General features: G+C 44.2%; 2 protein-coding genes across 2 annotated transcripts in view; one reads left to right on the top strand and one right to left on the bottom strand.

Annotated features, from left to right (window-relative positions):
• Window positions 1–20,685, top strand: part of TDRD9 (tudor domain containing 9) — a 2,107,755-nt gene that overhangs the window by 461,362 nt on the left and 1,625,708 nt on the right. The gene's annotated exons all lie outside the window — the stretch shown is intronic.
• Window positions 1–20,685, bottom strand: part of RD3L (RD3 like) — a 661,792-nt gene that overhangs the window by 365,096 nt on the left and 276,011 nt on the right. The window lies entirely within an intron of this gene.

Here is a 20,685-nt window from a genome sequence, read left to right as displayed (position 1 = left end):
TCGTAGCAGAAAAGGCCACTTAATTAGGACCGGTTTGTAGATCAACAGTGTTTCTTCATTTACAACTTGTAAACAATTACATTGTTAATGCATAACCCTGACATCCATCCCCTCCCTCGAAACCCCAACATAGGCAGCCTCCCCCAAACACCACATTCCCCGCAAAGTCATTCATTCCACCTACCCATTCTTTACATTATCCAGTCTCTCACTGTAGGAAGTTGGCTCTGTATGTACTATTTCAAAGTAAGAAATAGTGTGTACAGAGTCCAAGGGTTTCCCTTAGAGGTAAGAACATGGCAAAAAGAGATAATTCTAATGCTCTATTTTGTGGTAGTGTGGTCGAGCAGTAGGCTTATCAGAGGGTAGTGTTAAGCATTTGTTGTACACACACAGGCAATAAATGAGGAATACACACTCCAAGACAATTCCAGGCCAATAGGTTTTTATATAGAAAAATATATTTTCTTAGTTTATTTTAAGAACTACAGGTTCAAGATTTACAAACAATACTTTAAATGAAAGGTATTTCACTCAGGTATCTTAGGAACTTTGCATCATCACAATAGCATGTACAGTTGTGGTACAAAATGGCAATAAGCTATTTTAAAATTGGACACAGTGCAAAATTCAATAGTTTCTGGGGGAGGTAAGTATTTGTTAGTTTTTCAGGTAAGTAAAGCACTTACAGGGTTCAAAGTTGGGTCCACAGTAGCCCACCGTTGGGGGTTCAGGGCAACCCCAAAGTTACCACACCAGCAGCTCAGGGCCGGTCAGGTGCAGAGGTCAAAATGGTGCCCAAAATGCATAGGCTTCAATGGAGAAGGGGGTGCCCCGGTTCCAGTCTGCCAGCAGGTAAGTACCCTCGACTTCGGAGGGCAGACCAGGAGGGTTTTGTAGGGCACTGGTGGGTACACAAGTCAGGACAAAAAGTACACCCTCAGCGGCACAGGGGCGGCCGGGTCCAGGGTGTAAAAAGGCGTCGGGTTTGCAATAGATTTCAATGGGAGACCCAGGGGTCTCTTCAGCGATGCAAGGGGGGGGGGGGAATGGGGCTCCTCGGGGTAGCCACCACCTGGGCAAGGGAGAGGGCCACCTGTGGGTCGCTCCTGCACTGGAGGTCGGATCCTTCAGGTCCTGGGGGCTGTGGGTGCAGTGTGTTTCCCAGGCATCGGGTTCTTTGAAGCAGGCAGTCGTGGTCAGGGGGTGCCTCTGCAGGTGTCGCTGGGGGGGGTCAGGGGGGTCAACTCTGGCTGCTCACAGGGTCACAGTCGCCGGGGAGTCCTCCCTGTAGTGTTGGTTCTCCGCAGGTCGTGCCGGGGGCAGAGTGGAAAGTCTCACGCTTCCAGCGGGAAACGTGTGGTCTTTAAAAGTTACTTCTTTGTTGCAAAGTTGTAGTTTCTTTGGAACAGGGCCGCTGTCCTCTGGAGTTCTTGGTCCTTTTAGGTGCAGAATAGTCCTCTGAGGCTTCAGAGGTCGCTGGACCCTGGGGTACGCGTCGCTGTTGCAGTTTTTCTTGAAGTGGGGACACAGGCCGGTAGGGCTGGTGCCAAAGCAGTTGGTGTCTCCGTCTTCTCTAACAACACAAAAGGATGATGGACGGAGTGCTGACAATGCAAACACTCATCCCCAGTCACAGATCTGGGTTTAATCCATCGTTATTTTGCTCACCATGCCACCCCAGTTTGGACCCAGCCATATGCGAATCAGTCTTGACCCTGTTCCTCATGGGAACAGTCCAGCCCGAACTGCCAGGCCAGGTCCTCCCTGGACCGGAAACCAACATCCTGGGACTGGTTTCGGGGTTTCACCCCACAGCAGCCAGGCTAGCTTGATTCCAGTGGCACAGTGAGCAAGGGACCCACGTCACCCCAGTTTGGACCCAGCCATATGCAAATCAGTCTTGACCCTGTTCCTCATGGGGAACAGGGTCAAGACTGATTTGCATATGGCTGGGTCCAAACTGGAATGGCATGGGCAGCAAAAAAACGATGGATTAAACCCAGATCTGTGACTGGGGGTGAATGTTTGCATTGTCAGCACTCCGTCCATCATCCTTTTCTGTTGCTAATGTCGCCCTAAGTGGGAAGGGTATGCCCAGACGTGGGTCCCGTGCTTCCCATGCCAATGGATTCAAGCTAGCCTGGCTGATGAGGAGTGAAACCCCGAAACCGGTCCCAGGATGCTTGTTTCCAGTCCAGGGAAGACCTGGCCTGGCAGTTCGGGCTAGACTGTTCCCATGGGGAACAAGGTCAAGACTGATTTGCATATGGCTGGGTCCAAACTGGAATGGCATGGGCAGCAAAAAAACGATGGATTAAACCCAGATCTGTGACTGGGGGTGAGTGTTTGCATTGTCAGCACTCCGTCCATCATCCTTTTGTGTTGCTAATGTCCCCTTCTTCTCTGCAGGGCTTCAGGTCAGCAGTCCTTCTTCGTCTTCAGGTTGCAGGAATCTATCTTGCTTGGTTCTGCGGGCCCCCAAATACTCAATTTAGGGGTGTGTTTAGGACTGGGGGTTAGTAGCCAATGGCTACTAGCCCTGAGGGTGGGTACATCCTCTTTGTGCCTCCTCCCTGAGGGGAGGGGGGCACATCCCTAATCCTATTGGGGGAATCCTCCATCTGCAAGATGGAGGATTTCTAAAAGTCAGAGTCACCTCAGCTCAGGACACCTTAGGGGTTGTCCTGACTGGCCAGTGACTCCTCCTTGTTTTTCTCATTATCTCCTCCGGCCTTGCCGGCAAAAGTGGGGCCGTGGCTGGAGGGGGCGGGCATCTCCACTAGCTGGGATGCCCTTTGGCGCTGTAACAAAGGGGGTGAGCCTTTGAGGCTCGCCGCCAGGTGTTATAGTTCCTGCAGGGGGAGGTTAGAAGCACCTCCACCCAGTACAGGCTTTGTTACTAGCCACAGAGTGACAAAGGCACTCTCCCCATGTGGCCAGCAACATGTCTGGTGTGTGGCAGGCTGGCAACACTAGTCAGCCCACACTGGAAGTCAGGTATGTTTTTAGGGGGCATCTCTAAGATGCCCTCTGGGTGTATTTCACAATAAAATGTACACTGGCATCAGTGTGCATTTATTGTGCTGAGAAGTTTGATACCAAACTTCCCAGTTTTCAGTGTAGCCATTATGGTGCTGTGGAGTTCTTGTATGACAGACTCCCAGACCATATACTCTTATGGCTACCCTGCACTTATAATGTCTAAGGTTTTGCGTAGACACTGTAGGGGCATAGTGCTCATGCACCTATGCCCTCACCTGTGGTATAGTGCACCCTGCCTTAGGGCTGTAAGGCCTGCTAGAGGGGTGACCTATCTATGCCATAGGCAGTGTGAGGTTGGAATGGCACTCTGAGGGGAGTGCCATGTCGACTTAGTCATTTTCTCCCCACCAGCACACACAAGCTGGCAAGCAGTGTGCATGTGCTGAGTGAGGGGTCCCCAGGGTGGCATAAGACATGCTGCAGCCCTTAGAGACCTTCCCTGGCATCAGGGCCCTTGGTACCAGGGGTACCAGTTACAAGGGACTTACCTGGATGCCAGGGTGTGCCAATTGTGGAGACAAAGGTACAGGTTAGGGAAAGAACACTGGTGCTGGGGCCTGGTTAGCAGGCCTCAGCACACTTTCAAATCATAACTTGGCATCAGCAAAGGCAACAAGTCAGGGGGTAACCATGCCAAGGAGGCATTTCCTTACACTCACTCAACCCAACCCATTCTCATCAAAAGCACTCCCCTTCTCCTTGCTCCATCTCCTCTTCTCTTCCCCTGGTATCCCCTCCCACCCTAGTGATGGATGTGCCCACACCGAATTTCCACCACCCAAATTACCACCAACCAGTAAAATCATGAAAGCTATTTCCATGTACCGCCCAAAAATTGACAGCACTCATCTCAAACACACCAAGCCTCATCATGCCACATTTGTGCTAGTAATTCCTGCAACTCCATCAAGTAAAATGCATATCCAAATTTGGACAGATGCATGCCGTCCACTTGAAACAGATGTCCCTCCTCCTCTTTAGTATGTGAAGGGGCCAGCACCGCCACCCCAATCGACTGACAAAAAAAACCATCAAGGCACTGTTCATCATCAGTCTGTCTTTGTCCACCTCTGCATGTTTGACTGCACCCCTCACTTTTCTCCGTGGCACAAATTCAGTCCATACTACTGTATGTCCACCTTCATCGGCTGCAAGAGTGTGAGCCCCTATAAGAGTACCAAATAATTCTCCCAAGATGAATAAACAGCAAATCAGGACAAACCCGGTTGGAGGACAATTCTGTTAGCAAAGGAAGTAAACCTCCCCAAAACATTCCGCTTTTGCCCCACCAGAAAACTTTGTGCCGACTGCTAGCCAGCAAACTGCAAAGCCCAGCTTATAAAAGAATGTCACACAATAAATGTTACCATTTTTGCAGTGGAAACCTACAAAGAAAGAAGAAAATGTATCAAACACAAACAAGAGCGAACAATGAAAATCACCCGGAACCCTACTTCCTAATGTACCTTTTACAACACTGCGAGTGGCATCTATCAGTCCACTTAATATCCCTCCAAGACAAACCTAATCTGGCAGCCCCCGTTGCTGCCTGTATAGGAAATGAATGTGTCGCTTAAAAGCCTGCATCTAAACCGAGACTAGTCAAACTCATCCTAAAAACTGACAGCAACTGATATTCAGTAACTGTCGACCCATCTTGATTTGAAAAAATTCTTCCCTCTCTCAGTGGTGACCCCCAGTAGCAAATCCCCCCATTCTGCTACTGGGGACATATTACGCCTATGCACTGGATGAGTTTTAGAATGCTGCAACTATTTACTTAAATAAGATCTCTCTGTAAAAAAATATATATATAATCACCATAAGACAACCACTCACTGCCCTGACCACCCAGTAACTCATAAACACTAAAAACACCAAAAACATCCAAACCATCAATAAACGGAACAGAAACACCTTGAAAGGTGAATAACAGCACGTAGGCAACATGACCACTTGGTTGAACAATTCAACTGTGACTGTGCCCTCAGCTTCAAGCAGTTTGGCCTTACCTTACCCACACAATATTCTCCTCACCAAGTTACCCTCAACTACCATAAAAGGACATCTCAGCAAACATCCCTGAAATAGTGGTGTGCAACAAACCCTTATCAATAAGATGCAGAACAGAAACAATCAGATCCCCGTACCTCCCTCCTGCCCAGGCATCAACTTGAGTGTGCTTAAACTGTGAGAACTCCTGCCAAGCCTTTAAATACATCTTTTGAGTAGATGTAGAAACCAACTGTTCCACCAATTCCAGTGTCCTCTTTCACCCCTCACCCAGACATGCTCTGGCAACTGTCTTGTCCAAGTCTGTTCCGGGAGCCAGCAGGTGAAACCACCACCACTGTGAATGAGACCAAGCATTAGCTATGTTACTGCTAATTCCTGGAACGCCTGGCCTTAAAAACAATGTTAAACTGTTAGCATGCCAAAATAAAGCGCCCCAGCAGTTTCAGAACCCTCAGATCCCTTGCCTTCTGATGACTCACTAAATTAACCATCATGTTGTCCACATGGAACAAAACCATCCTGTTTTCGAGTTCGGCACCCCAGATCCGCAAAGCAGCCAACAGTGGGTAAAACTCTAGGAATGCAGTGCCCCAGCCCTGTTCCAGCCAGTGAGACTTTCATTGTTCAGCACACCATGTGCTAGCCCAAAAGATGCCAAAACCATGTCCTTCAGCTGTGCCAGAAAAAAATATGCACCTGCCAACAGAGGTCTACATCCAGCAGTTATATTGAAACCAGTGAAATTCCATAAGAAAGACCTCCATCTACGCAAAATTACACGAACTGCCAATGTAACCTGTGAGGAGGCAACGAGACTCCCCCATATAGTGAAACCTGCCTCCCTCAAAAGGTTTTACTGAGAAAATTCAACAACCCAGCAACTTCTGTACAGTGCACAATGACTCCTTCCTTATTTACATTCCTGGTTCCAGAATTAATGGCTCCTCAAAGTGTGAGGAAGGTAAGTTTAATACGTTGGCACCCAGATCCAAGTCTCCACTAAAATATCTGCCAGTAAAAAACAGGTACGGGATTGAAAAAAAATAAAATAAAATATGGAGACCCTGATGGCTGCAGATCAGACTTTTCCTTTATCGCCTGTTGGTAACTTTCCCCACTCTCCCAATAACTGATGCAACAAATAAAAACTCTTTATCCTTTTTTGATACACCTCTGCCTCCAAGCTCATCAAACGCTCTGTTTATTTATGCAGTAGAAACATCTTTGAGAGTTTGTACACCAGAACAATCAAAAGATGACAGTGAAACAGCGTGTTGAAACCATCTTAAGGCATGTAATTCAGTGGAAGGGGTGTGATTCTCCTGCAAGCATAGCAGGGTCTTGAAACGCAACATCTGGTTCCGCTGTGTTCCAAACATTGGATGCCACATTAAAGGGCCCTCAAGTTTCAATCAAATAAATTCGATATTCAGATTTCTTAGCTGGAGTCTCTGGCCCAATATACTGCTGCTATAGAATCACACTTTGAGAATTTGCCCTTGGCAATAAAAGAATTACTTAGCAGTCCAACAAACGACCTTCTATCCAGCTGGAGGGGAGACATCACTGGATAAGCTACCTCATCACATCGATATAGAACAAGAAGGATTCAGCTGCCTAGGAATCTGTCACATTAAATAGAGAAAGGGATCTGGACCACAATCTCCACTGAGCACTAGCAGACTTCTAAAAAGATGTGAGCAGATGGGCTAAGCTGCCACTGACTTTAGTGGGAGGTGCAGCAATGTTTAAAATGAAAACTTTGGCCACATTTCTCTGCATATTTCAAAAAAGCTATTATCCCGTTCCGAAGAATATTTTACCAAGATGAACGGGGAAATACACCAACTACTATGGTGGGGGAGGACATCCTGGGGTAGCACTACAAACTTTACAGAGAAACCAATATAATGGAGGCCTGGACCTCCCAAACATTAGGGTATATTACTGGATGGCTCGTTTGATAACAATTCATGGATGGGGACATGCACCTGCCAGCCACCCCACCTACAGGATAGAGTGCTCTCAATTCCAGGCAAAGTCCTGTCTGCACTATTTGTATGGGGGTCAGGACTGGAAGAAGTTGTTACCAGCAACACAGGTGGTGATTGGTATCTGGCTCAAAACTAGTCAATACTTAGGGTGGGCAGGAAAGATCACTCGGGAGACCCCACTATGGCTTGGTCGGAGTTTTATGGAAATATGGAAACTCAGAGTTTCTGTCCTGGGACCTCATATGGATATCTAAATTAGCAGATCTCATATAGAATGGGGGAATTGATTCCTTTTACCTCCCTCCAGAGAGAATACCAACTGCACTCAATACAACACTATAGATACTTACAGTTGAGACTTGCATGGATGGCGGAGGGAAGAAACATAGGGGAGATTCCAGAATACACCCCACTAGAAGGCAGGCTACTTCAATGGGATATACCTGAAAAGGTGATTTTAAACATATAAAACTATAAATATTGTCACCTGCGGAAACTAAGAGACATATGATAGGGATAGAGAACTAGGAGAGTTAAATGACATAGAATGGTAGTCAACGCTCATGCATCCCCTGGGTAGTTGACATAAAAACCAGAGTGAGGCTTATACAATTCAAAATACTGCACCGCATTTATGACCAAGTCAGACTTCATAAATTCGGGAGAACTGAGTCACCGGAATGCCTGAGAAGTAAAACGAGATTGGGAACATTTCTGCACATCCTTTTGGGACTGCCCAATGATTGAACACTATTGGGAGACAATGATAACTGAATTGGGACAGATTCTTAATATATCCCACGCAGTGAATCACAAGTATGTACTCCTAGGCATTCCTATAGACATAGATATTCTGCGAACCCAGCTACTTTTCTGTAACTTAGGGTTAATGGTAGGTAAGAGAGATATTAGATACATGGGGAAGGGGGAGTCCTGAACCACCATTGGTAGATGACTGGAAGAAGGGGCTGGATCTATACATGACGACTGAAAAGGTAACCTATAAAGCAGAGGTTGCCCGAAGAAATGTGTTATGATCAGGGTTCCCTGGTACAGGTACTATGATCTGGACAAAACAGATGACTGTGACATACCTACCTTGGAGAGATTTTAATACCACCAACACTTTCCTGTAATCCAAAAAATGACTGTTTGACTGCGGAAGGTTTGCCCCTCTGGACAGTTGGATAAGTTTGATCAATGTGTATTATGCAGGTGCTTCCTGCTCGATTTTAGTCTTTATCACTTGTTCAAAACCAATAAAAATATGTAAAAAAATACATACAAAAAAACAAACGACCGTCTACTGTTAATCAGTCAGAACCTAAAATGTATTTGTAGCCCCTTTGTGGAAAAATGACAGGAATTCCCGCTATTGCACCTACTTGAGTTGAAGAAGTTAAATCCATCAAGGTGCACTTTCTTCCCTCTACAATGGTCACCCCCTGTAGGACCTCCTACTATCTGGAACCCTTAGGATCATTATGTCAAAAGACTCCTCAGCCAATCTTAATTGAGTCCCAGGTCCCAACTAAAATCTGTGTGATGGCAGAAGTACACAAAAGTCAGGACCATGAGGAAAACAATGAGAGTGAATTGCCCAATTTCACAGAACCTGCATCTCAGCTGTTTTTATCATTTTCTGAAACGTAGAGCCTTTATAACAAAAGTCCTTCATCATACTCACCTTCAAAGGTGTCTGCTTCCTCGAGAAGTAAACGGAAAAGATTTAGAAAACAAAAGGACTGAACAAATTGTGAGAGCTTTGAGGCTAAGAGAAACTACTGCCAAATCTTTCAATTTTTAAACAAACACAAAGAGAGTCTGCTGACAACGAATCTCATGAATGTACAAACACTTGAAAGGCCCAAGGGGATGTACACACTGATCATTGCCATAGACACATGTAACATGAGACTTAGACTACTCATTCAATGGTGTCTTCTGATCGCAAAAGGTTGCAACTCCATTCATCTGAAAGTGTAAAACACCTGGTACCCAGAAACTTATCACTTTGCAAAAAATGGCCAGTGAGCAATCTAGCACTGGGAACAATTAGATGTCAACAATGGATAGAAATCAGTCTATTGCTGGGAACTATGAAATGTTAACTGAGAACCATCCGATGCCAACCGAGAAACTGTTTGTCCAACGTCGCAGTAAGAACATATGACATGTGATCACTCTTAATGCCCAACCTCAGGCTTCCAAAATATGTTTATAACTATTAAGTCTACCTGAAGACAAGCCTGTACTGCATAGTGGCACAACTCGATTCCTTATAAATGATGTAATAAACACAAATGGAAAAAACAAGTCTGTACTTCAACCTCAGTATAAATCCTGGGGTAGCAGTGACATCCTAAACAGACACAACAATCCAAGACTTTAACCACGCAAAAAGCCCCGAGTCATTTCCCTTCCATGAGTATAGAGGCTGTCACATTTAACCCGGGGAACCCCTATGATGCCAGGTTGGTAAGAATGGGGAATAATGATATATTACTTGGCTTATGAGAAGTACCCCACTGTGTTATTATCCCATTATTATTAACAGAAACTACCAGAGAAAGATAATCATCTAAGCAGACCCTGAGGAAAACCACTACATTGCTGAAAAGAGCAGTATATGCCTTCAGAACTAATCAGACTTCCCAAATAAACTCCAGTGATTTCACTAAATAGCTCAAAAGGCCGTTGTTTTTTCTCCAATTCCTCAAATTCTCACATGCTGACTGGAATTGGTTATCATCTACACTCAGTCAAAATAAAATTGACTGATGCTGCTTGGATAAATATCCAGATAAAATCAACCGAATAAAGCACTCGGTACAACAACTGTTTCCCAGCTGGGCCCCCGCAAAACGCAAACTGCTCTGACAATAAGCCTCTTTATAAGAATCCGTGGTCCAAGTCCATTATTTCATGGAATATAGCAGGAATTAAAAAACTTAATTAAGATCCCAAACTGGAGTCCTATTTGAGGGGGCTTTGATATTACCTCCCTTCATGAGACATGAACAATAGAGGAGCTGCCATTGGGGGGATGTGGAAATTGTCCCACCAGCATAAAAAGCCAGATAAAATAAAATGGGCACCTCAAGGGTGGCTGTTAGAAATGGGGTCTCTAGTTGGCAGTCAGTTTACACCCTCTCCAAGTAGGGTCTCTCACTCTAGTCAGGGTAAGGGAGTCACACACCGAAGATAACCCCTGCTCTCACCCCTTTCGTAGCTTGGCTCAAGCCGTTGCTTATCTCAGAGCAATATGTAAAGTATTTACGCATGCACACACACTCTCGCACACTCACACACATGCGCACACTCACTCGCACTCACTCTCATACACAGTGAAAACACCACAAAAGTACTCCACATCAGTTTAGAAAATAGCCAATACTTATCTTAATAAAACAAGACCAAAACAAAAAAAATCGAACATACACAAGTAGAGATATCACTTCTTAAGCTTTAAAAGAGTCTTAATCTTGAAGATTCTATGGTTGTATCCTTATAATACACAGTACCTTGAAAGTGTCAAAAACGAAGATGATGCGGGCTACAAAGGAGGTGATACGTCGGAGAAGCAAGCGATATGTTGATCCTTTTCCCACTGGGTTTGGCAATGTGTTGGTTCTTTTCCTCGTAGGAAGGCAATGCATGGAATCCTTACTGCAGTGCAGCATTGATGAAGTAAATGACGCCCAGGGGTGATGGGTGAAAACAAGAGATGCGTTGAATCCGCACTGAAGCAGGAGATGCATTGAATTCACAGCCGCAAGGCAGTCACTGCGTCGATATTTCAGCCACAGTACATGCACTACATTGATTATTCTGCTGCAACAACTCGTGCATGGATTTTTCTCCAGGTCAACAGCTTCCACTTCCAAGGGCACTGGGACCGGATCTGACACCACTTTGCAAGTCAGGGCTCTCAGCAGAAAAGCCCAGGAACTGGCAGATGAAGTCTTTGATGTACCTGAGGCTTCCTAACAGGAGGGAAGCTCAGTTCAAGCCCTTGGAGAACTTTGGGAAGCAGAATGTAGAGTCCAGTCCTTTCACTCCAAGGGCAGAATCAGCAAACAGCAGGCCAGCACAGCTAAGCAACAGGCAAAGTGGCAGTTCCTCGAACATCATCCCGATCCTCTCCCTGGCAGAATGACCCCAGTTCAGAAGTGTTCTGAAGTTGTGGTCTCAGAGGCCCAATACATATACTCATTTCTTCATTTGAAATAGGCAAACTTCAAAGGAAAGTCTTTGTTGTGCACAAGAGCCTGTCTTTCCTGCCTTAGCCCCGGACATACTCCAGGTGGTTGAAGACTGCTTTGTGTAAGGACAGACTCGGTCCTATTCAGGAGCAAGTGTCCGCTCCTCCCATCACTCTAGCCCAGGAAGACCCATCAGGATATGCAGGGCACCCTTCAGCTCTCTTTGTGCGACTGTCTAGAGTGAATTCACAAACAGCCCAACTGTCATCCTGACCCAGACATGTATTCCAGCAGACAGGCAGAGGCATAGAATGGTTGAGCAAGAAAATGCCCACTTCCTAAAAGTGACATTTTCAAACTTATAATCTAAAAACCAACTTTACTAAACAGATGTATTTGTTCATTGTGAGTTGAGACCCCAAACTCCACATAACCATGTGCTCCCAATGGGAAATTACACTTAAAAGATATTTCAGGTAATCCCCATGGTGACCTATGGGAGAGAGAGGCCTTGCAATGGTGAAAAACAAATTTAGCATTATTTCACTATCACGACATGTGAAACACACCAGTACACATCCTATCATTTAAATACACTGCACCCTGCCCATGGGGCTGCCTTGGGCCAATTTAGGGTTGATCTGTATGTAGTGAAAGGGAAGGTTTGGGCATGGCGAGTGGGTGCACTTGCCAGGTAGAACTGGCAGTTTAAAACTGCACACACAGACACTGCAGTGGCATCTCTGAGACCTGATTGTATCACCCGTTTGGGTGACACAATCAGTGCTGCAGGTCTACTAGCAGCATTTGATTTCCAGACCCTGGGCGCACATGGTGCACTATAATATGAACTTAGTAGTAAATCAAATATGCCAATCATGGAGAAACCAATCACCAGTGCAATTTAGGCAAATAACTTATACACTTTAGCTCTGGTTAGCAGTGGTAAAGTGCCCACAGTCCTAAAGCCAACACAAACAGGCCAGATAAATAGGAGAAATGAGGCAAAAGGTTTGGGGATAACCCTACAAAAAGGGCCCGGTCCAACAGTGGCTTCTCAATCCGTGACACTGAGCACGTCTTTCGGGTTAGCTATCTAGAACTTAAATCACTGCACACACTTGGCTTAATAATAATCAGTTGGGACTTCGGAAGTAAAACAGGCCAATTACTTTTCTAAATCTCTTTATTAATCAAGGCTCCATGCAAAAAAAGCAAAATAAAAAAATGTTAGAAATTTCTCTTCTGGAACTGCAAGACTTGTGTAGTGGAATACCACGGTACATACAGGTGATTTTGATCCTAGTCTGGCAAATCATCTTAGATTAGTGGCTGCTTAAGAAGAACAGATATGCGTTGGGGTATCCCAATATAAATTTTTAAGTACAGAAAGCCAGTATATTAGATCATGAATTCTGTCACAGTCTAGAGGCTCCTGGATACCGGGTACTTAGTGGGTGCTGCCAGGTTGACATTCCAGTTTCTGTCACAAGGAAATCTTGCAAAGTAGAATCTATCTTGGGCTATAATTTCATAACTCTCTCTTTCACAAAATTGCGAGTTTCAACATAACTGCAAGGTGCGAGAGTGACCATTCACCACAGATTATTGAGATCAGTATCTCCAGCGAGTTAATACTAGCATAGAGTTTTATTGGCACACAAGGTGCAGGCTGCCATTTGCAAAAGGTAAGGTGGAATACCATCTTGTCGACCAATTATAAGGAGAGGAAGCAGACTAGCATAACGCTAAACTGAGTCCTGGAAGACCAGATTATGGCATAGTAGAAGACCCAAGATGAACTTAAAGCATATTTCCTAAAGCCTAGTAAATGGTCCCTGCCGAGAATTCAACCAAGGAAATATAAGAAACGGTACTCAAGTATACTTAAGCTTCAGCATTGACTAAAGGAAACTGAAATGAAGGCGATTAATTCCCACCCTGAATGCATTTTCCTTGACTGCATTTCACCGTGAAAAATTTCAGGAGTTATAAAAAGGTTAAAAAAAAGGCAATCTAGGTGGCAAAAAGATCCCAAATCTATCAGGATTGGATAGATATTGTACAAGCCTGTAAAAGTAATAAAGGTAAATCTCTCTGGTCATTTGTTAACCAACTTGACAGAGATTCAATAGGCATAATAGGGAATAATGCTACGCAAGAAACATGGGTGAAGGATGTAGAATATTTATACAAAAGTCAGGATCTAAATCCTTTCCCAATGCATAAACTTCATTTTACAACACCTTTGTCCTTCTCTCAGTGAAATCAAAGAAAAGATTGAGAAAACTAGAGGGAGTGGTGTACCAGTACCCATATGGCTTAATGCATCTATTTACAAACAAGTTTGTGGTTTCTGGTGCGCCTGCTTTCACACTTGGTTCAGTTTCTGTCTATCTGAGAAGGTTATACCAGAATCATAGTGCAGTTCTGTTTTTTTTACCAATTTACAGGAAAGACTCCTATGCCTTCCCTGACAATTATCGTATGATTGCTCTTCTGGATTTTAAAATCTTTGCTAGCTTGTTATTGTCCGAATTGAAGGATTGGATAGCAAGAGAACTGCATTCAATCAAACAGGTTTCTAGAAACTTGGGGCCAGATGTAGCAAACCATTTGCCATGCAGAAATGCATATTGCGAGTCGTTACCGAGTCGCAAATAGGAAGGGGTGTTCCCTTCCTATTTGCGAGTCGCAGTGGGATGCAATACCATTTGCGACTGCATACGCGGTCGCAAATGGCATCGCAGTTACCATCCACTTCAAGTGGATGGTAACCCACTCGCAAATTGGAAGGGGTCCCCATGGACTGGACCCAAAAATATTTTTTCAGGGCAGGGAGTGGTCCAAGGGACCACTCCCTGCCCTGAAAAAATACCGAAACAAAAGGTTTCGTTTTTTTTTTTAAGTGCAGCTCGTTTTCCTGTAAGGAAAACGGGCTACACTTAAAAAAAAAAAAAAACTGCTTTATTTAAAAGCAGGTCACGAACATGGAGGTCTGCTGACGTCAGCAGGCCTCCATGTTAGCGAGTGCCTATACTCGCTATGGGGCCGCAATTTGCGACCCACCTCATGAATATTCATGAGGTGGGTCATTGCGACCCCATAGCGAGTCGCAGTCGGTGTCTGAGACACCATACTGCATAGCAATTTGCGACTTGCAAATTGCGAGTCGCAGGGACTCGCAATTTGCAAGTCGCAAATTGCCGTTTTGCTACATCTGGCCCCTAGTCCCACGGATAAGTTGGTCACGCTCTCAATGATTGCTGCGAAATGTTGTCAGTAGAAACAAATTTTATGTAGCTGTTTTGAAGATTTCTCGAAGGCCTTCAGCCATGTTGATAGCAATCTTCTATGGAGAAAGCTGATGGGTTGGAACGTCCCTGCAAATCTATTATGCACCATCCAACTTTTATATTCAAATAATTGAGTAAAGATCAAACTTGACACTAATAATGGCCTGTCGACCAAAATAGTCAAAAGGGGCTTGAAACAAGGGTCTGTCCTTGCCCCAATACTTTTTAATCTTTTTATATCAGACTTATATTTACATCTAGACGAGCTAAATCACATCCACCAAGACTGGGGCACTGTCAAGTTACTTCACTGCACCATACTGATGATGATGTTCTGATGAAATACCTAGGCTATTAAATAATCACCATGTTTACTGTGTTGAAAATGAAATGGCTGTGAACCTTGCATGAATTCAGATGGTGGTGTTAGGAAGGAAGGTTGAAAAGAAAGGAAGCCGGTTCCTGGGTGGTCTCCCCGTCTCAAGAAGCTCTTGCTATAAATATTTAGGAGTCTGACTGCAGGATCATAGTGCTTACACCATAATTCAGTAAAGCCAAAGACTGTTTCCTCAATTGCAGCTTTCAAATTCTTACACCACAAATTGCAGAGTCCAACTCTGGCGCCTCTTCTCACAGTGATAAAGGCCAAGTTTACGCCACCAAACAGTTTTAGCATAGAGGTTTTTCAGGGAAAGTTTGGGTCCTTTCTTTCGACTTCTGCACAATGCATCTTTATCCCACAAATGACTGGAGTTTGGCTTGCTTAATCAAAAATAGGTTCAACATGGCTCCTTACTCAAATATATGTTGCTATTGAGACTTTCCAACAACTCAACATTGTGTTCCCTGCAGTGGAAAGACATTCAAATTGCCATCCTGAAAAAAAATACCTGGGCGCAGGCTTTTGAATTGGCCTTGAATGATTTATAGGCAAATGAATGATGTGAAATGACACTTCTGCATGACCTCTTTAAAATATCTCTAAACAAACAGAGAATCTCATGATAAAGGGACAAGAAAGATTTTAGAAAAAGAAGCCATGCTTTAATAGTCATTGGCCCTTATAAACAACCCTATTCGCAAATCCTACTTAACAGTTTTACTTAGATTATTTTATAAAATGAAGTTGTTCCACCTGCAATTTGGCTTGTGTCAAACTACAGACTGCTTACCAAAATGGTCTTCCAAACCTCTTTCCTTCAAGTGCAGACTTTGTCACCATTATAAGGAAAGTTTGACTTATATTTTATCAACTTGTTCAAAGCTTCGATTGGAATGCAAGACTTTTCTGCATTTTTAAAAAATCAGAACATACATTCATGCGTTACTGTTGTGGTTAAGGGGCGAAAGCCCCCAGTTGGTTGCAGGTTTTAGAAAATTGACTGACGAAAGTCCTATGTCAGCTGTAGCGATCTGAGTAAATGTCCCAGTCTGATGGGGTTCACTGTTATCCCTGCACTCTGCAGAAAATGCTGGACCATTACATCTGCACTTTATATTTGGTACCTAGGAAGAGGCAGCAAAATAGATAATGAGAAACAATTTCCCACATAAGGAAAAAGCGAATATTAATTCCATCTACTGCAGAGCATGACTCTTGCCACATTGAATAGAATATTTTTGCACAGAGACTTTCAGGCAATATGAATATCATGCAGTCTTATGGCCGTCAGTGCCAGTCCCTTGTGACTGTTTGCTCTGCACACTTCATATGAGCACTTTATATGAGCAGGTGTGCACCTTGTCTTTTGTGCTGTTGTAGGGGAAAACCAGGTGTTCTGGGGTGGACAGTTCAATATCCTCAAGCAATCAATCATAGCATTTGTAAAATGCAGCACAATCAACCATATTGGTATCTCAGCGCTGAGGGTGCCAGGTCTCCGAAGAAAAGTCAAAACACATAAAGAGTCAGGGAGAGAAAAAACGAGAGGAACCAACCCATATTTTCTCCCCTTAACTAGAACCATAAACACAAAGAATATGGGGTTCACTTATATTGTGGGGACGCTGGCAAAGGATTTCGCCTTGGGCTCCTCAAACTCACACTATGCGTTGCCGTGTTGGGTGCTGTGGGGGGTTGTGTGGTGGGGGAGTTTCCTTTACGGACTAGGTGGTCTCACACACTATATAGTGTCATGCTTCATCATATGACCACCTAGCCCCACTCAGGTAGGACAGTGCCACCTGGGCGGACTCAAACTCACTGTTAAAAGAACAGGAGGGAGTGTGTAAATTCAACTTGTCAGGAAAAGTATGGGATCCAGCTATACTAGAGTAGAAGTAAAAACACCTAGTCAGTCACCCGTGTAAAAGTACACTTTTATTGGTTGTGTCTGCTGGTGTGATTAAGAGCAAGGATGGGACACCTCTGAGAACAAGGACTCACTTGGTCACCTATCTAAATTTACTGGCCAACATGTTTCTGCCCACTGCAAAGAGCCAAGGAAGGTCTGGGACCAGTCATCAGGGCCTAGGATCCCTCATAGTCATGCATTGCAACCAATAAACCACTCCGCTAATCAGGAGTGCGGGTGAAGTAATATAAAAAATATATGGGGCCTACCTGTGGGAAAATACCTTATGGAGGCCCTATACCTGAAGGCTACTGGCCCCAGGTCACAAGGAGGGGGAGTGTCCCCTTATGGTCACACAAACTCCAAAGGAGTCCCCTCTCTAGACAAGCGGTCTAGAGAGGGGACGGAGTAGGTGCCAAGCGAGCGCCTCCTTTGGAGTTTGTGTGACTATAAGAGGTCACTCCCCCCTCCTTGTGATTAACTGTCACAGTATATTAATGAAAGTTCTTTAAAGCATTAAAAAGAATGTCCTCTTAAAGAGCGATATCATAAAGGGAAGGTTAAAATATATATGAATGTAAGAGCGATCAAAATAATTAAGGGCCATATGTACCAAAGCATTTTCCCATTGACTCAGAATGGGTAAAACCCTTTGACACATCTGGCCCCAAGTTCTCAGTAGTTCAGCTGCAAACCATCTTACTAATTTAAGGGATAGTTCACAGAACAGGGATGCAACTTGGGAGACTGATCAGCAGCTCTCTAACGAGGAATGGACATAAGAGATAAAGAAGAGCTAGAAAGTCAGAAGAACTTCAACAGTGTGCCGTCTCTGTTACGTGGGGTTGAGGGGGTTGGAAATCTGGACTCTCCTGAAGATGAGGTGTCTCTTTGACCTGGGTGTAGCAGGGGACGTCAGAATAGTGACACAATGTTTCCTACAAACAAGACTACTGCAGAGACTGTGTGAGGGTTCCCATTGCATTAACCTACCGATGAGAGGTCCTGAAGGAAAGACTGGAGACTGGAACTGTCTTGTGAGATGTGTACTGTACATAAAAGATGGCAGCTGGGATGCGTGCTGCCTCTGGAAATAGTGCTTTACGACAACAAAAGAAATTTGCTAATATTACCAGATCTAAGAAAAAGAAAGCAAAACAAATGGTAAGAACCCTCTTTCATGAATATTGAGTTGCTGATACGGGGTTATGCTTCCCTCCAGTATTCTGATAAGCTCCATATTTTTTGTGTGTGTGTGTGTGTGTGTGTAAAACTGTGTTCACGTGTGGGTTATGCTTCCCTCCAATATCCTGATAAGCTCCATATTGTGTTTGCGTGTGTGCGTGAAACTGTTCACATCCCCAGATGAGGCTGGACTTCTCTAGAGGTGATGTCCTTTCTTAAAATATGATGGAGCTTCATGCAGAGAGCACTGAGTGAGAACTGTATGTGATGTCTGCTGTTCTGATTAGTAGTCCAGTGTGGAGTTATGAACAAGTGACTTGCAAATGAGGAAAATGGGTTTGTTCTGTTGATCTTCCCTCCCACTCATTTGTTCTACTTTTTTGGGTGCAGCATCACTTGTTTCTAACTCACTTGTTTCTAATTTTTTGCCTGTGCTAGAGCTTTCACATGGAATGAAGTATGGTTTCTATTTTGTTATCATTACAATTATTTATTTTAAAGGAGCAGTTAATACTGCAGTTTTGCTGTTTCTAGGCTATGCAACCCACAGGCGTTTTTTTCTTGATGTAGCGGTACCGAATGTCTCTACCTCTCAATGATACAGTGCTTAACATGACCTTTTTATATTTTGTTTTCAGCTGTTTAATGTTAACATTTTTAAAAGTTAAACTTTTTTTTTTTAATTTTAACGGTTTGAACAAGAGCCAGCATCACATAATTTAGAAACATTGCATAAATCCATTGTATTAAAAATATAGGGCATGATATAGAATTTGGCGGAGGGGGTTACTCCGTCACAAACTGGACGGATATCCCATCGGCCACTTTACAATCCTGTTATTGCCATGGAGATTGTAATATGTCGGACCAGATATCAGTCATGTTTGCAATGGAGAAACCCTAAAGCCAAACTTTACATTAGGCCCATAATCTTGATTTCAGTACACAAGTTGCAGTATACATTTATCAATTTTTATTAGGTGTGACTACCACCCTTCATGCTGTTCAGGCGACCGTAGAATAACATGCATTGCTGTATATGAGAACTGTAGATTTCAGGTCATTTAAGTGTGGTTAGCTTACACTAGTTACATTATCACAAATTGTCTAGTCTTTGAAGGAGGCATTGATTGAGGGCTAGAACCTAGTCAAAAGTTCGCCATGAGACTTGGGGCCTGATTTAGAATTCATCGGACGGGTTACTCCATCACAACAGTGACGGATATCCGGTCTGTCAAAATCTAATTCTCACAGGATAGAATGGGATTTAGATTTTGACGGACGAGATATCCGTCACCATTGTAACGGAGTATCCAGTCCGTCAAGTTTAAAATCAGGGCCTTGGTCTTTTTCTTGGAGCATTTCTTTCTGACTAGTTCTCGGGTTCCTCAGATCAGGAGTTCAATTCACCAATGGCCTGGTGTAGTGCAATGCCTTGGTGAACTTCTGGAAACCTTTGTAGATGATGGCAAGGAGCTTTCAGCTGGACAAACAATCACAGTCAGGCTGATTTGTGAGCCCACAGCAGCAACTTTATTTTGATGTGAAGCCGGTCTCCTCTTGGAACTTCTATGCAAAACTTTCCAGAAAGTTTCCAAACTTTGAAATCGTGTTGGTTCTGAGTTCCTTTGGGCGAAAATAAGTGCCCACTAGCACAGACCAAGGGTTCAGAGACTTTGGATTGTGTCTTGTTGGCTAGGACTCAATTTCCCACAGTGCATCTTCACAGTCCATGAAAAAGCCAGTTGCATCTCGTCAGCTGGAGTGATCCTCTTTTTGGCTTGACAGGTGACTTATTCCAGCTCTGTTGTAGCTGTTGGTGATCAGGGAATCTACTTCTTTTTTCTTTGAGTGAGGCACAGTTTTCTTTGTGGAGGCTTCTGAGTGCAGCAGGTGCAGTCTTTGAGTGCAAGCATTCTGTGGTGCTGTCCAAGTGTCAAGCAGTATAGTCCTTCCTATTTTTTCTCCAGACAGTGATCTGACGACCTCCTGCAGCCTTCCATATGTATCTGCCATTCTGGGCTGGCGGGGGTAGGGGTGGGGGGATTCACCCTAACCAATATGGGTAAAGCTACCTCTCTTTGGACTGACCACTTCCTGCGAAGTGTGGTATATATTTGGCCCAGAGTGCACAAAATGTAGACATTCTCTCCTTGGTGTGTCTGTGTAACCTAACCCAGACGTATGGCTAAGAACAAACAATACTCCCCTTTAAGCCCCTCTCCTAATCTAATTAGAAGGGCTCCCATCTGGCTGGGGAACAAGGAAGGAATTGGATGCTGGCCTGGGTCCTGTGACATCTGTTATCCTGCCTTTGCAGACCATTTCATCTCCCAAGTCCTTTTCCTCTCCCTTGCTGTCTAGGAAGTAAATCTCCTCCCACCAAATGGCTGTATTTTTGCAGCCTATGGTCTAGTCCCGTCTACTCAGGGAGCAGGTTGACTCAGGATGCCAAAAGCCGACCAATCAGAAGGGGCTGCTACAGGTCTGCTTTAGGTAACTTCAGGATAATAAGTTCTAAAACTACTTACCTGTAATAGTTATATTAAATCTCGCCTTGGCAAATTTGGTGGATTTAATGTGACAACTCATTTTATACTTTGAATGGAATTGCTATCTAACTTCAATGCAAAGATAGACAGAACTTAGG

The sequence above is a fragment of the Pleurodeles waltl genome, chromosome 9 (assembly GCF_031143425.1).
Source record: "Pleurodeles waltl isolate 20211129_DDA chromosome 9, aPleWal1.hap1.20221129, whole genome shotgun sequence".
NCBI lineage: Eukaryota > Metazoa > Chordata > Amphibia > Caudata > Salamandridae > Pleurodeles > Pleurodeles waltl.
This window is presented reverse-complemented; position numbering and strand designations above follow the sequence as displayed.